Source organism: Apium graveolens, chromosome 2 (assembly GCF_009905375.1).
Source record: "Apium graveolens cultivar Ventura chromosome 2, ASM990537v1, whole genome shotgun sequence".
Lineage (NCBI taxonomy): Eukaryota > Viridiplantae > Streptophyta > Magnoliopsida > Apiales > Apiaceae > Apium > Apium graveolens.
Window position 1 is genome coordinate 207,521,610 of NC_133648.1, and position 17,732 is coordinate 207,539,341.

Below are 17,732 nucleotides of genomic sequence, written 5' to 3' on the forward strand. Positions count from 1 at the left end.
AACTGTGCGAGTCATGTTCAGTGAACTTATTCTATAATAAGCACCTACATACTAGCTATAGTGTCACCACACAAATGTCTATGAGAACAGACATCCTTCATAATGAAGCAAGCATAGTATGTACCGATCTCTGCGGATTATTAATTGCCAGTTAGTAATCCTACGACCAGGAACTATTTAAGTTTAGAGTTATCATCATTTAGGTCTCACTATTATGATCTCATCATAATCCATAAAAAGCGTTAATCTAAACTATGGTATATCTTATTTAAACACTTAAATAGATAAAGCCCGTAATAAAAACAAAACAAGTCTTTTATTAATATCAATTAAATCAAAACAGATTACACAGGAAGTTATTCCTAAATCCTAATACATGATTGGACTTAGGACATATTCCTTTCAATCTCCCACTTGTACTAAAGCCAATCACTCTGGTATCTAATACCCATCTAGTCTTTATGACGATCAAAGTGACTTTCAGAAAGTAGCTTTGTGAGTGGGTCTGCTATGTTGTTATGTGTGTCAACTCTATTTCAATACAATACAAGAAATGTTACCGGGCTCCCACTAACCCTTTTGTAGACGCATGGTTCATCTACGTTTTTGATAAAATCAAACTCTTTGATTGTCTTATCAAAACGAATGTTCCATCTTTCGAGAAGCTTGCTTTAAACCACATATGGTTCACAGTAGCTTACATACTAGGTTTTCATTTCCCTTGGAAAGAAAACCATCTGGCCATTTGCCAGATTTCATAGTCGTAGTAAGCAGCAATCGCAAGCAAAATCCAAACTGATTTTAACAGGGCTACAGGTAAAAGGTTTCATCAAAGTCAATCCATTGCCTTTGTTTGAATCCTTTTGCCAAAAGCCTGGCCTTATAGTTCTCCACCTGCCCATCTGCTCTAATCATTCTTTCGTATACCGTATACATAGATTCCATTCCGGATTTCATGGCACTTTGCCATTTCTCTGAGTCAACACTATTCATAGCCTCATTATAGGTCACAGGGTCATCATCATCAATGATCGACAAATTATTGTCATTCTTAATGACAAGGCCATATTTCCTCTCAGGTTGGCGAGACACTCTCCCTGTTCTATGAATGGGCTGTTCCATAAAAGGTTGTTCAGTCAGAACAGGTGTTTCCACTTGATCCGTAGTAGTTTGTGCTTCTTGAACTTCATCAAGTTCAATTTTGCTCCCACTGTTTCCTTCAAGGATAAACTCCTTTTCCAAGAAGGTAGCATGTCTGGAGACAAACACCCGATGATCGGTGTAAAAGTAATACCCTAAAGTCTCTTTAGGATATCCCACAAAACTACATTTTACGGATCGATATTCCAACTTATGTTAAGACTCGGTTTCCTTTCTTTCCATATCTCATACGGAGTTTTGAGGAACAGATTTGGAAAGCACCTTATTCAGTAAATATGCTGAGGTTTCCAATGCGTAACCCCATAGGAATACTGGAAGATTTGCATAGCTCATCATGGACTGAACTATGTCTAACAAAGTTCGATTTCTCCTTTCAGATACCAATCTGGAGGCGTCCACTAGGAGACTATACTATTTACTTTGAGATAATCCAGAAACTCTCCATTCAAGTATTCACCACCTCGATCTAATCGAAGAATTATAATACTATGTTTGGTTTATTTCTCCACTTCATATTTATACTCTTTGAACTTTTCAAAGGCTTCAGACTTGTGTTTCATCAAACACATATCCGAATCCAGATCTATTATCCATGAAAGTAATGAAGTATGAAAATCCACCCATGGCTTGCGTAGACATTGGTCCACATACATCTGTGTGTACCATTCCTAGCAAATTTGCAGCCCTCTCTCCATGTCTACTAAATGGAGACTGCAGTGCCACAATGAAGTGAGATTTTCATCATCCCTTTTCTTTTATTAGTTTGTTCAATCTGAAGTAAATTATGTCACATTTATACAGACCATTATTTAAAGTACCACGTCCATAAAGAATATTATCTCTAAGAATAGAACATTCATTATTCTCAATAATAAATGAAAATCCAGCCAAGTCTAACATGGGAATAGAAATAATATTCCTCACAATCGAGGGAACAAAATAACAATTATTTAAAAAACAATAGTCTTGCCCGTAGGCATATGTAAATGAAATGATTCTACATCTTCAGCAGCAACTCTTGCTCCATTTCCCATCAGTAGAATCACCTCCTCTTCTTTAAGAGTCCTACTTCTCCTTAGTCCCTGCAACAAATTGCAGATATGAGAACCACAGGCGGTATCTAATACCCAAGTAGAAATTTGATTTAATGACATATTCACTTCTATCATGAACATACCTGAATCAGAAGCGGTAGTCTCACTACCCTTCTTCTTCTTCAATTCTGCAAGGTAAACCTTGCAGTTTCTCATCCAGTGCCCCACCTTGTTACAGTGAAAGCAAACAACTTTGCTCTTGGGGTCTTCAGCTTTTGGTGGAACCGGCGTTTTCTCACCTACTTTCTTCTTCTTAGAAGGGTTCCTCTTCCTTTTCTTAGGATTGGAACCTTCACCAATTAGAAGAACAGAACTCTTCTTAGGGGGAAAATTCGATTCCGCAGTCTTCAACATGTTGTGGAGTTCAGGCAGGCTGACATCCAACTTATTCATGTGAAAGTTCACAACAAACTGCGAGAACAAACTCGGAAGCGATTGCAAGACCAAGTCTTGGCTCAGCTCCCCATCCATGGCAAAACCAAGTTGTCGAAGAAGTTCAATCAAATTGATCATCTTAAGTACATGGTCATTCACAGATGATCCCTCAGACATCCTACAACCGAACAACTCCTTCGATATCTCATATCGAGATGTCCTCCCCGCCACATCATACAACTCTTGTAGATGCATGAGGATAGTGTGAGCATCCATATGCTCATGTTGCTTCTGTAGCTCAATGTTCATGAAAGCTAGCATGATGCATTGAGCAATATTTGCATCATTTATCCACTTACGATACACAACATGTTCATCATTATGTGCATCACTAGCAGGTTCAGTAGGCTTAGGTGAGTCAATCACGTATTCCAGCTTCTCAATCCTGAGAACAATTCTCAAGTTTCGAAGCCAGTCAGCATAATTAGGACCAGTCAATTTGTGAGCATCCAGTATGCTCCTGAGTGATAGTGCAGAAGACATAATGTATATTGTAAATCTGTAAATGATAAACACATAACAACACTTAGAAAATATTTAATTTCATTTTAAAACACTATATGAATCGGGTCTTTATTCATAAGTGGCTCCCACTAGTTTACCTAATTTATTCAACCCCCTACGTGAAAAATTAAGCATTCATAATGCTAGTGGGAATAGGGATCCTACATTCCATTACACAACCCCGGCTGTGGCACGAACCGCCATGTAATGTTCAATAGGCAGACAACTCTTGTCAATTACATCTAATGTTATTCCCTAATCAAACTTTAGCCTCTTGAATAATTGAGTCACGACTGTGGCACGACAAACTCAATATTCTAAGTCAAGTCTAACCCAACATTCCATACAATTGAATCAGTCCCCAAAGGCCAACGGCTGTGGCACGTACCGAAGTTTAGATTCTTATTCAATGTACACATCTCTATGTAATAGACAAGTATTTCTTATTTCGAAATCAAAGCCCTCGGCTGTAGCACGAACTGACAATGATTCAAAAATAAGAACTACTTTTCTATCATGTTGGAAGGCTATGACCGACACAAGCCCGTTGTGTCATTGGCCAATTACTACTTGATATTATTTAATTTTAGAGGGATTATATTACGTTACAATCATAATCATATTATAAAGAGATTCTTCCTTTTAAATTAAATATTTCAAATCAATAATCAATAATCAGATGATTCCCAGATCGGGTGGAGCATTGTCCAGAGGCGTCACTTAATAACCCTTTCTTACAGATAGAAATCTGTTGTTGACAGAATCATCCTTTCTCTCATATCGAAAATTCATATTCAATTAGGTGTTTCATAAACACAAGAATCTCATGACTGTATTTATAATATTATTATTAAGGTTATGAAACAATTTCACTATACTAGGTTGTCTAACAAACGCCTTATATTCATTTAAGTTCACCTAAATCTATCATCGCATGATAAACTAAGCATATATCACATTTATCAACATGAATAAACATCAAGGTAGGCATGTTACATCATCTAGCATATTGGTCTAAGCATTATACATCTCTATGTATCACATGAAGCATTTAAAAGCAGTTAAAACAGTTAAAAACACCTTTAAAACACTTCTGTTAGCTATAAACAGTTCGAAACAATTTCATAAAATATCATATAATATACCATTAGAAGTGTCTCGAAAAGACGAATCCAACGGCACCAAAATCGCCCAATTCTGAGCTGGCACGCGCCCACACGTGCCGAAAGAAGATTCCCCACGCGCGGCCACGCGCACACGCGCCTTACAGCGCGTGTCTGATTTTCTTCCACACGCCCCACGCGCCACACGCGCTCCACGCGCCCTAACCCCTATGCTGACGTCAGCATGACGTCATCTGATGATGTCAGCATGACGTCAGCATGATGTCAGCATAGCTCTGACTTTTTGACCCGCGCGTGTCTGACACGCACCGCGCGTGACAGACGAGCACGTGTGCCCCACGCGCACATGTCAGACGCGCGCTCTTCTGCCCGTTCTGACAGTCGCCACCTGTTCCCCTTTTTTGTTTTTTTCTCGAATGCCGTGCTCAACAACAACATCAGTGCTTGTCTGTCTTCTTTCTTTCCGTGCCATTCAACACCAGCACACACAACAAAACAGCAGACTATACAAACATATATATATATACTATATATACATATATTTACTTGTTTAATTACGAATTTTAATTGTAACAACTTCAAAAATTCATAATAAAAAATCTATACATCATAAAATTATGAAAACAATATCCAGACGATCTACAACACTTGTAGAACCCGGATCAACATTCAAAATTATTCTGAGAAACGATTTCTCATCAGACAAAATTAATCCATGATATAACTTGTAAAAATCATAATTAATTCATACAAGCACATAAAATTCAGAAATTTTTACCACAGATCTATATGCATACAACCTAAGCTCTGATACCATTGTTGGATTTTAGTCGCAACGGAGGCATGGTAAAATACTTTTTACACATATAAAATCCAAATAATAGCATATAAATCGTGATTAAAACGTAGGGATCGATTACTAACCTTTAATATGCGATCCAAGAGCAACGATCGGAGATCCTTAGCAGCTGCTCCTCAAACGTGAAGCACTCCACCGGTATCCACCAAGAAAATGACGTTAAGGAGGAGGATGAGGTGGAGAGAATTGGGTTTTATAAAATTTTGGGGTTCAAATAAAAATAGGGTTTATAATAGTATATTTATAGGCAAAATTTTCAGCTGAAATTTTCCCATAATTATTATTATTATTATCCCATTTATTATTCTCATTAATAATTAAAACATCTTTTAATTATTAATCCTTTTTCTAAACACTTTAGAAATAATTCTCTCTCTTGATTTAATTTCCAAAAAATTAAATCCTTAATTAATAATATTAAGAACTTTTCTTAATTAATTTATAATCAATTAAATCTCATTTAATCAATTATTAAATTTTCCAATTAATTATTTATTTCACAAATAAATAATTATTAGCCATTATTAATTAATTCCTCCACCATTAAATCGTTCTCCTTTTATGGTGTGACCCTGTAGGTTCAATATTAAGCCGGTAGTAGAAATAAATAATAATAAAACTATTTTATCATTATTTATATAAATTCTCTAATTTATTAAATATGATTAATTAATTAATCACATTTATTCTACATCGTGAGGGATACTTCTCAGCATATCGCGACTATCCGGATAATATGAATTCACTGCTTAGAATACCAAGAACCTATTCAGTGAATAGTTACCGTACAATAAACTCCTTCTTCCCTACAATGTCCCGATTAAATACAAGGCATGGATCTCGTGTCAAGCCTATCTAATTTAATCACTTGCTTACCAATTACTATGCTTAGTTCTATGCAAATTAGAATCTCCTTTCTAATTTCATTCACTCTGGCCAGAGATTCCTGAACTAGCATAAGTGGATCAGCCTTGAACATTCGCTTCCTTCACTAGAAGGGGTAGATCCTTTATTGATCATACACTATCTTCGTGTACAAATTCCTATACCCAGTAGAGCCCTAATAATTGTCCCTGGAGACTAAGAACTAAACCAAAGCATAGTTCAGTGTACACAAGATGACTATGATGACCTCAAGTCTAAAGATACTTGTACAACTATCACTATGTGAACAACTACTCACACGTGAGTGAACTCCATCAGTTGTTCAGTTGTGCAAGTCATGTTCAGTGAACTTATTCTATAATAAGCACCTACATACTAGCTATAGTGTCACCACACAAATGTCTATGAGAACAGACATCCTTCATAATGAAGCAAGCATAGTATGTACCGATCTCTGCAGATTATTAATTACCAGTTAGTAATCCTACGACCAGGAACTATTTAAGTTTAGAGTTATCATCTTTTAGGTCTCACTATTATGATCTCATCATAATCCATAAAAAGCTTTACTCTAAACTATGGTATATCTTATTTAAACACTTAAATAGATAAAGCCCGTAATAAAAACAAAACAAGTCTTTTATTAATATCAATGAAATCAAAACAGATTACACAGGAAGTTATTCCTAAATCCAAATATATGATTGGACTTAGGACATATTCCTTTCATAGGAGCCTCCGTAGCAAAGCCTAGACAACCATGATTTGCTTTCGTAGTGCTCCCTCCTGACCAGCCCACAAATTAAGGCATTTTGGCCAACCAGGAACCTCCGTAGTAGAGGCAAGACGGACCTAATTTGCTTATATAGTGCTCTTGGCTGATTAAGCCACAAATTGATGCCTTTTGTCCAACTAGGAGCATCCGTAACAGAGCCAAAACGGCAAAAATTTGCTTCAGTAGTGCTCCCAGCCGACCATCCCATAAATTGAGGCCATTTGGCCAACCAGGAGCCTCCATAGCAGAGCCAAGACGACCAAGATTTGCTTTCCTAGTAATCCCAACCGACCAGCCCACAAATTGAGGCCTTTTGGCCAACCAGGAGCCTCCGTACCAGTGCCAAGATGACCACAATTTGCTTCTGTAGTGATTTTGGCCGACCAGCCCACAAATTGAGGCCTTTTGGCCAACCAGGATCCTCCGTAGCAGAGCCAAGATGGCCAAAATTTGCTTCTGTAGTGATTTCGGCCGACGAACCCACAAATTGAGGCCTTTTGGCAAACCAGGAGCCTCCATAGTTAAGTGAAGATGGCCACAATCTGCTTCTATAGGGCTCTCGGTTGACCAACCCAGAAATTGAGGCCTTTTGGCCAACAAGGAACATCCGTAAAAGAGCCAAGATGGCTATAATTTGCTTGCATAGTGCTCCCAGCTGACCAACCCACAAATTGAGGCCTTTTGGCCAACTAGGAACCTCCGGAGCAGAGCCAATATGGCCAAAATTTGCTTCTGTAGTTATTCCGGCCGACCAGCCCACAAATTGAGGCCTTTTAGCCAACCAGTTACCTCCATAGCAGAGCCAAGATGGCCACGATTTGCTTTCGTAGTGCTCCCGGCCGACCAACCTATAAATTGAGGCCTTTTGGCCACCAGGAGCCTCTATAGCGGAGCCAAGATGACCATAATTTGCCTCTGTAGTGACCCTGGCTGAGCAGCCACCATTTGGAAGGCATATGGCCAAACAGGAACCTCCGCAGCAGAGCCAAGACGGCCACAATTTGATTTCGTAGTACTCACGGCCCAGCAGCCCATAAATTAAGGCCTTTTGGCCAACCAGGAGCCTCCATAGCATAGCGAAGATGACCAAAATTTACTTTTATAGTGCTCCCGACCGACCAACCCACAAATTGAGGCCTTTTAGCCAACTAGGAGCCTCGATAGTAGAGCCAAGATGGCCACAATTTTCTTCCATAGTGATCCCAGATGACCAGCCCTTAAGTTGAGGCCTTTAGGCCAACCAGGAGGCTCCATAGCAGTGCCAAGACGACCACGATTTGCTTTTGTAGTTCTCCCGACCGAGCATCCCATAAATTGAGGCCTTTTGGCATACCAAGAGCCTCCGTAGCAAATCCAAGATGACCGAAATTTTCTTTCGTAGTGCTCCCAGCCGACCAGCCCGTAAATTGAGGCATTTTGGCCAACCAGGAGCCTCTGTAGCAGAGCCAAGACGGCTACAATTTGCTTCCGTAGTGCTCCGGCTGACCAGCCCACAAATTGAGGCATTTTGGCCAACCAGGAGCCTGTGTAGCAGAGCCAAGAAGGCCACAATATGCTTCCGTAGTGCTCCGGCCGACCAGCCCACAAATTGAGGCCATTTGGCCAAACAGGAGCCTCCGAAGTAGAGCCAAAACGGCCATAATTTACTTCTGTAGTGCTCCCAGCCGACCAACCCATAAATTGAAGCCTTTTAGCCAACCAGGAGCCTCCGTAGCAGAGCCAACACGGCAACAATTTTCTTCTGTAGTGCTCACAGCCAACCAGCCCATAAATTGAGGCCTTTTGTCCAACTAGGAGCCTCCTAAGAAGAGCCAAGACGACCACAATTTCCTTCCGTAGTGCTCCCAGCCAACCAGCCAATAAATTGAGCCTTTTGGCCTACTAGGAGCCTCCGTAGCAAAGCCAAGATGACCATAATTTGCTTTCGTAGTGCTCCCGGCAGACCAGCCCACAAATTGAGGCCTTTTGGCCAACCAGGAGCCTTCGTAGCAGAGCCAAGATGACCATGATTTGCTTTCGTAGCAGAGCCAATATGGCCACAATATGCTTCTGTAGTGCTCCCAGTCGACCAGCCCATAAATTGAGGCCTTTTGGACAACTAGGAGACTCTGAAGTAGAGCCAAGACAACCACAATTTGCTTTTGTAGTGCTCCCACCCGACCATCCCATAAATTGAGGCCTTTTGGTCAACCAGGAGCCTCCGAAGGAAAGCCAAGATGACCACGATTTGCTTTCATGGTGCTCCCGGCCGACCAGCCCATAAATTGAGGCCTTTTGGCCAACCAGGAGCCTCTGTAGCAGAGCCAAGATGGCTACAATTTGCTTCCGTAGTGCTCTCGGCCGACCAGCCCACAAATTGAGGCCTTTTGGCCAACCAGGAGCCTCCGAAGTAGAGCCAAAATGGCCATAATTTGCTTCTATAGTGCTCCCACCCGACCAGCCCATAAATTGAGGCCTTTTAGCCAACCAGGAGCCTCCGTAGTAGAGCCAAGATGACCACAATTTGCATCTGTAGTGCTTCTGGCCGACCAGCCCACAAATTGAGGCCTTTTGGCCAACCAGGAGCCTCCGTAGTAGAGCCAAGATGATCACGATTTGTTTTCGTAGCATAGCCAACACGGCCACAATTTTCTTCTTTAGTGCTCCTAGTCGACCAGCCCACAAATTGAGGCCTTTTACCAACCCATAAATTAAGGCCTTTTGGCCTACTAGGAGCCTCCGTAGCAAATTCAAGACGACCACGATTTGCTTTTGTAGTGCTCCCGGCCGACCAACCCACAAATTGAGGCCTTTTGGCCAACTAGGAGCCTTCGTAGCAAAGCCAAGATGAACAAGATTTGCTTTTATAGCAGAGCCAACATGGCCACAATTTGCTTCCGTAGTGCACCCAGCCGACCAGCCCATAACTTGAGGCTTTTTGGCATACCAAGATCCTCCGTAGCAAACCCAAGACGACCATAATTTGCTTTCGTAGTGCTCCCAGCCTACCAGCCCATAAATTGAGGCTTTTTTGCCAACTAGGAGCGTCTGTAGCAAAGCCAAGATGACCGTGATTTGCTTTCATGGTGCTCCCGGCCGACTAGCCCATAAATTCAGGCCTTTTGGCCAACTAGGAGCCTCTGTAGCAGAGCTAAGACGGCCACAATTTGCTTCCGTAGTGCTCCCGGCCGACCAGACAATAAATTGAGGCCCTTTGGCCAATGAGGAGCCTCCGTATCAAAGCCAACATGGCCACAATTTTCTTCTGTAGTGCTACCAGCTGACCAGCCTATAAATTGAGGCCTTTTGGCCGACCAGGAGCCTCAATAGCAGAGCCAAGACGACTACAATTTGCTTTCGTGGTGCTCTCGGCCGATCAACACACAAATTGAGGCCTTTTAGCCAACCAGGAGCCTCCGTAACAGATCCAAGATGACCAAAATTTACTTTCGTAGTAGAGCCAACACGGCCACAAATTGAGGACTTTTAGCCAACCAGGAGCCTCCGAAGTAGGGCCAAGACGGCCACAATTTGCTTCCGTAGTGCACCCAGCCAACCAGCCCATAAATTGAGGCATTTTGGCATACTAGGAGCCTCCATAGCAAAGCCAAAACGCCCCTAATTTGCTTTCGTAGTGCTATCAGCCGACCAACCCACAAATTGAGGACTTTTGGACAACCAGGAGCCTCAGTAGCAGAGCCAACACGGCCACAATTTGCTTCTATAGTGCTCTCGGCCGACCAACCCACAAATTGAGGCCTTTTGGCCAACCAGGAGCATCCGTAACAAAGCCAATACGGCCACAATTTGCTTATGTAATGCTCCCAGCCGACCAGCCCACAGATTGAGGCCGTTTGGCCAACCAGGAGCCTCCATAGCAGAGCCAAGACGACCATGATTTGCTTTTGTAGTGGTCCCGACCGGCCAGCCCATAACTTGAGGCCTTTCGGCCAACAAAGAGCCTCCATAACAGAAACAAGATGGCCAAAATTTGCTTCCGTAGTGATCTTGTCCGACCAGCCCACAAATTGAGGCCTTTTGGCCAACCAGGAGCCTCCGTAGCAGAGCCATGATGGCCGCAATTTGCTTCCGTAGTGATTTCGACCGACCAACCCACAAATTGAGGTTTTTTGGCCAACCGGAGCCTCCGTAGTTGAGAAAAAATGGCCATAATCTGCTTCTATAGTGCTCTCGGCCAATCAACACATAAATTGAGTCCTTTTAGCAAACCAGAAGCATCCGTAAAAGAGCCAAGTGGTCACAATTTGCTTTCATGGTGCTCCTAGTTGACCAGACGACAAATTGAGGCCATTTGGCCAGCCAGGAGCCTCCGCAGCAGAGCTAATACGGCCAAAATTTACTTTTGTAGTGCTGCCGGCCGACCAGCCCAAGAATTGAGGCCTTTTAGCCAATCAGTTTCTTCCATAGCTGAGCCAAGATGGTCGCGATTTGCTTTCGTAGTGCTCCCGGCCGACCAGCCTATAAATTGAGGCCTTTTTTCCAACCAGGAGACTCTGTAGCGGAGCCAAGACGACCGCAATTTGCCTCAGTAGTGGCCCTGGAAGACCAGCCAACATTTGGAGGGCATATGGCCAACTAGGAGCCTCCACAGTAGAGTCAAGATGGCCACAATTTGCTTCTATAGTACTCTCGGCGGACCAGCCCACAAATTGAAGCCTTTTGTCCAACCAGGAGCCTTCATAGCATAGCCAAGATGGCCACAATTTGCTGTTGTATGCTCCTGGCCAACCATCCCATAAATTGAGGCCTTTTAGCCAACCAGGAGCCTACATAGTAGAGCCAAGACGGCCACAATTTTCTTCCGTAGTGCTCCCAGCCGACCAGCCCATAAGTTGAGGACTTTTGGCCAACCAGGAGCCTCCGTAGCAGAGCCAAGACGGCCATAATTTGCTTTTATAGTGCTCTCGACCGACCAACCCACAAATTGAGGCCTTTTGGCCAACAAGGAGCATCCGTAACAAACCCAAGACGGCTATAATTTTCTTTCGTAGTGCTCTCAGCCGACCATCCCATAAGTTGAGGCCTTTAGGACAACCAGGAGACTCCATAGCAGAGCCAAGACGGCCACAATTTTCTTCCGTAGTGCTCTCGGTCGACCAACCCACAAGTTGAGGTTTTTTGGCCAACGAAGAACCTCCGTTGCAGATCCAAGATGGCCATAATTTGCTTCTGTAGTGGTCTCGACCGACCAACCCATAAATTGAGCCCTTTTTGCCAACCAGGAGCCTTCGTAGCAGAGCCAAGACGGCCATAATTTGCTTCCATAGTGCTACTGGCTGACCATACCACAAATTGAAGCCTTTTGGCCAATGAGGAGCCTCCATAGTATAACCAACACGGCCACAACTTACTTCTGTAATGCTCCCAGCCGACCAACCCATAAATTGAGTCCTTTTGGCCAACCAGGAGCCTCCAAAGTAGAGCCAAGACGGTCACAATTTATTTCTGTAGTGCTCCCAGCCGACCAGCCCATAAATAGAGGCCTTTTGGCCAACCAGGAGCATCCGTAACAAAGCCAAGATGGCCACAATTTGCTTCCATAGTACTCTTCGCTGACCAGCCCATAAATTGTGGCCTTTTATCCAACCAGGAGCCTCCGTAGTAGAGCCAAGATGGCCAAAATTTTCTTCCGTAGTGCTCCCAGCCAACCAGCCCAGAAGTTTAGGCCTTTAGGCCAACTAGGACCCTCCATAGCAGAGACAAGATGGCCACAATTTTCCTCCGTAGTGCTCTTGGCTGACCAACCCACAAGTTGAGGTTTTTTAGCCAACTAGGAGCATCCATTACAAATCCAAGATGGCCAAAATTTGCTTCTGTAGTGCTCTCGACCGACCAACCCATAAATTGAGGCCTTTTGGCCAACCAGGAGCCTCCGTAACAGAGCCAAGATGGCCATAATTTTCTTCCCTAGTGCTACCGGCTGACCAGACCATAAATTGAGGCCTTTTGGCCAATGAAGATCCTCCGTAGCATAGCCAACACGACCACAATTTGCTTCTGTAGTGCTCCCAGCCGACCAACCCATAAATTGAGGCCTTTTGGCCAACCCGGAGCCTCCGAAGTAGAGCCAAAACAGCCACATTTTGCTTCCGTAGTTCTCCCAGCCGACCAGCCCATAAATTGTGGCCTTTTTGCCAACCAGGAGCCTCTGTAGCAGAGCCAAAATGATCGCGATTTGCTTTCGTAGTGCTCCCGGCCGACCAACCTATAAATTGAGGCCTTTTGGCCAACCAGGATCCTCCGCAGTTGAGCCAAGTTGACCACAATTTGCTTTCGTAGCAGAGCCAACACAGCCATAATTTGCTTCTATAGTGCTCCCAGTCATCCGGCCCATAAATTGAGGACTTTTGGCCAACCAGCAGCCTCCGAAGTAGAGCCAAAATGCCCACAATTTGCTTCTGTACTGCTCCCAGCCGACCAGCCCATATATTGAGGCCTTTTGGCCAACCAGGAGCCTCCGTAGAAAAGCAAAGACGACCACGATTTGCTTCCGTAGTGCTCTCGGCCGACCATACCATAAATTGAGGCCTTTTGGCTAAGGACGAGCCTCCGTAGCATAGCCAACACGGCCACAATTTGCTTTTGTAGTTCTACCAGCCGACCAGCCCCCAAATTGAGTCCTTTTGGCCAACCAGGAGCCTCTGAAGTAGAGCCAAGACGGGCACAATTTGCTTCCACAGTGCTCCCAGCCAACCATCCCATAAATTGAGGCCTTTTGACCAACCAGGAGCCTCCGAAGTAGAGCCAAGACGACCACGATTTGCTTTTGTAGTGCTCCCGACCGACCAGCCCATAAATTGAGGCCTTTCAGCCAACGAAGAGCCTCTATAGCAGAGCCAAGATGGCCACAATTTGCTTCCGTAGTGATCTCAGCCGACCAGCCAACAAATTGAGGCTTTTTGGCTAACCAAGAGCCTCCATAGCAGAGCCAAGAAGGCCACAATTTGTTTCGTAGTGATTTCGGCTAACCAACCCACAAATTGAGGTTTTATAGCCAACCGGAGCCTCCGTAGTTGAGCCAAGATGGCCATAATCTGCTTCTATAGTGCTCTCGGCTGATCAACACATGAATTGAGGCCTTTTGTACAACCAGGAGCATCCGTAAAAGAGCCAAGACTGTCACAATTTGCTTCCTTAGAGCTTCCAGCTGACCAGACCAAAAATTGAGGCCTTTTGGCCAACCAAGAGCCTCCGTAGCAGAGCCAATACTGCCAAATTTGCTTTCGTAGTGCTCCAGGCCGATCAGCACACAAATTGAGGCCTTTTGGCCAACCAGTTGCCTCCGTAGCAGAGCCAAAACGACCGCAATTTGCTTTCGTAGTACTCCCGGCCGACCAGCCTAAATATTGAGGCTTTTTGGCCAACCAGGAGCCTCTATATGGGAGCCAAGACGACCACAATTTTCCTCCGTAGTGGCCCTGGCCGACCAGCCAATATTTAGAGGGCATATGGCCAACTAGGAGCCTCCGTAGCAGAGCCAAGACGACCACAATTTATTTCCATAGTACTCCCAGCCGACCAGCCCACAAATTGAAGCCTTTTGTCCAACCATGAGCCTCCATAGCATAGCCAAGATGGCCACAATTTGCTTCTGTAGTGCTCCTGGCCAATCAGCCCACAAATTGAGGCCTTTTAGCCAACCAGGAGCCTCCGTAGTAGAGCCAAGACGGCCACAATTTTCTTCCGTAGTGCTCCCAGGCGATTTCAATAACATTATTTTCTTATAAAGTGTTTTACAAGAAGCCAGGTCTTGATAATTATCCAAAAGTTTTAATCGTTATCCAAAAGTTTTGATAATTATCCAAAACAGGTTGATAGTTATCCAAAACATTATCCAATCGGCTCATTTTTACAGTTACTTAGCGGCTAAGTAACTTATTTTTTGATCCAATACGATCCAACACGTATTAATATTCTGTAAATATAAATAGCCGATACAGTATTGTATTTTGTATAGATAATCATTTGCAAAAAGTAAAAATATAATTTCCAGAGAAAACCCTTAAAATTCATCGCGTTCTTCATAATCAAACGAGGATTTGAAGGCGTTATCGAACTCCGATTTGGGCGTGCAAGTAGTCGAATCGAAGCTCTTGACGAGTACAATCAAGTTCTACAATCCATAACACTGCAACAATATCAAGTAATTTTCAATTTATTTTATTAAATTCGAATTTAATTATGTATAAATTATGAATTTTGATTTTGATATTGTTTATGTGATTTGATGATTGCATGTTATAGATAATTTGATTCTGATCATTTTGGTATATTATATGATGAATTTGGAGTTCAATAATATGTAGAAAATTGAGTTTGATTCTCGAAATTAAAAATTAAGGTTTATGTATTTGAATGTTCTTAATTACAAATTGAGCGTTTTTGTTGTAGGGGTTATCAGTTTAATTTATTTATGTTGTTAGATAGATCGTTGAACAAGCTATTTATTGGTATAAACAAATTGAACGGAGGATTGATAAAACGAGCTCGCCAGAAAATACATGGCGGCGGTTCAAAACGACGTGGAGGCCGTTTGGCCGGGCTGTTGACAGAAATAAGAACATCATCATGTTCCTCGAATCAAGTAGTTTATTCTCTATTAACTTGGTGCATTTCTGGGCAGTTTTCAGGCCTGCCGGAAAAACTCTATGGCGGCGGCCATGGAGTTCTGTCCGGCGAAGGGAAGAAGACAGGGGGAGGTGGTAAATTTACCACTTTACCCCTATAGTTGTGTAAAACTTACAAGCTAGTCCCTGTGACTATAAAAACTTGCAAAAACAATATTCTGTTTTAAAAATTCTCAAAAATTGTATTTCTATTTTTAGAAAATATTTTTTAATTATTTAAAAATCTAAATATCATTATTTTAAATTCTGAAAATTATTTTTTAATTCAAAAATAAATCTTAATCAATTAATATTAGTTGATAATTAATTATTTAATTAGTCAATTAATTTAGATATTAATTGATTAATTAATTAGTTATTAATTAATTTTAATTAATTATTTAATTAGATTTAATTATTTCTTTTGATTTAAAAATTTTGAAAAATAGTTTCGAGTTTTAAAATATAATTTTAAATTATTTTCAAGGCTCAATAATTATTATTAAATTATTTAAGTCAGATTCGGGTGTTCAAACCCTATTATTTCATTATAAAATGATTCGGAGACCCGTAGTATTTCGAAAAATGTTCAAAAATTCGTATTAAATACCTGAAAAATAATTTTAACCCCGAATCTTCTTTGAAAAATTATTTTTATAGAATATCTTGCGTGCTATGTGCTGCGTGCAATCTGATTGATGTGTTATATGCCTATGTGGTTTTTGTTTGACGGTTTTTATTGTAACTTTTAATCCGTAAACCAGATTTGGGTAAAACGAATGGTAAATAGAAGCTTATGATGTCTATTTGATGATTAGAATAATATGAGATTGAATATTGAAAGATACTTGTGATGCCTAGCAGAGTAAGAGAGGCGTAGAAAAAGAAAGCCAGTGATCCGTAAATAGAACTAAAGCGTAGAAAGAGAAAGCAGGTGATTGATGAATAGAAGCAAGGCATAAAAAAGAGGGAAAATGATTGATGAATAAAACTGTTAGATGAGTAAAAGTAAAGTTGGAAATCATCTGTGATAAGGCAAGTACTTCTGAACCTTTCTCGAGATATATTGCAAATATTTCTGAACTTTCTCATAACATGTTGCTAGTATTCAAAATAAGTCATGTTTTATATTGCAAGCGCTTAACACTCTTCAACCTTGAACCCTGATCGTATCATTGAACTTGAGCTGTAAGCTTTATTTCTTGTAAACTACCGACGGTTGATTTCCCAGATATTAAACCATACAAATACAATACTACTCCACAAATACATACACACCATAAACCAAATACTGAAATATAATTACTTGAGCATACAGAAACAGATATACCCTACAGCACAAATATGGCGTTTACATAAGGACTTGTTTGGTGCATGCCTACAGCACAAACATGGCGTTTACATAAAAGCAACACTCAAGTGCTCAAGAACACAGTGGAGCTTCAACTAGGCCTAAGCATGCATCTACTGTACGGGTGTGATGATTTACGTGTGTGCAGATATTGGCATAAGTGTGTGGTGCAAAACTAGGTGTATAAACATGGGAAGATAAACGGACACAAAGCAAATATGGGGTATTGCGAGTTTAATCATAACACCTTTGCATAAATATAACAAGGAGAAAATAAGTGACATACAATGGCATGGCATGATGATACAACCAAGATATGGAAATTGAAAGTAAGGGAGGCACAAGCATATAAAGTTGGATATATATAGGGATACACAAGGATCCATACATACATGTGTCAGTTTAAGTTCATGAAGCATACAAGAGGGTTTATAAGAACAAATAAACAAGTAAAGAGAGAGAAGGGATGATATGTACCTTGATATAAGAACATAGGTTGAGAATCGGACAAAGAAGCTTGATTTGCCGGAATCTTCACCACTATGGGAACTTGGACCGACGTGGAGTTGAAGGGGTGATTTGGGTGTATAAGTAGTTGGGAGTTAAAATGGAAAAATGGGAAGGGCTTTGTGTTTATACAGGCACGGAAACTGAAGGGGTGATTAGGCGTGTGGCGGCTTTTTATTAGACGGAAGGGCAGTGCGTGTGAAGGGTTGCAGCTGGTCGCGAGTTCCAAGAAGAAGAGGGAGAGTCTCACGTTAATTCAAATTACTTTGCATTTAAGAGATAGACTCCCCTCAAAATTATAATATCCATTTAAAATAAATTAGTTAATTAAAAGGTTTAATTTGATAAAATGTAATTCGAAAATAGGGTTGGTTATTCAGGAAAATATATGTCAAAGGCGTATTAAGAAGCTTAACCTCAATTGCGAAGGA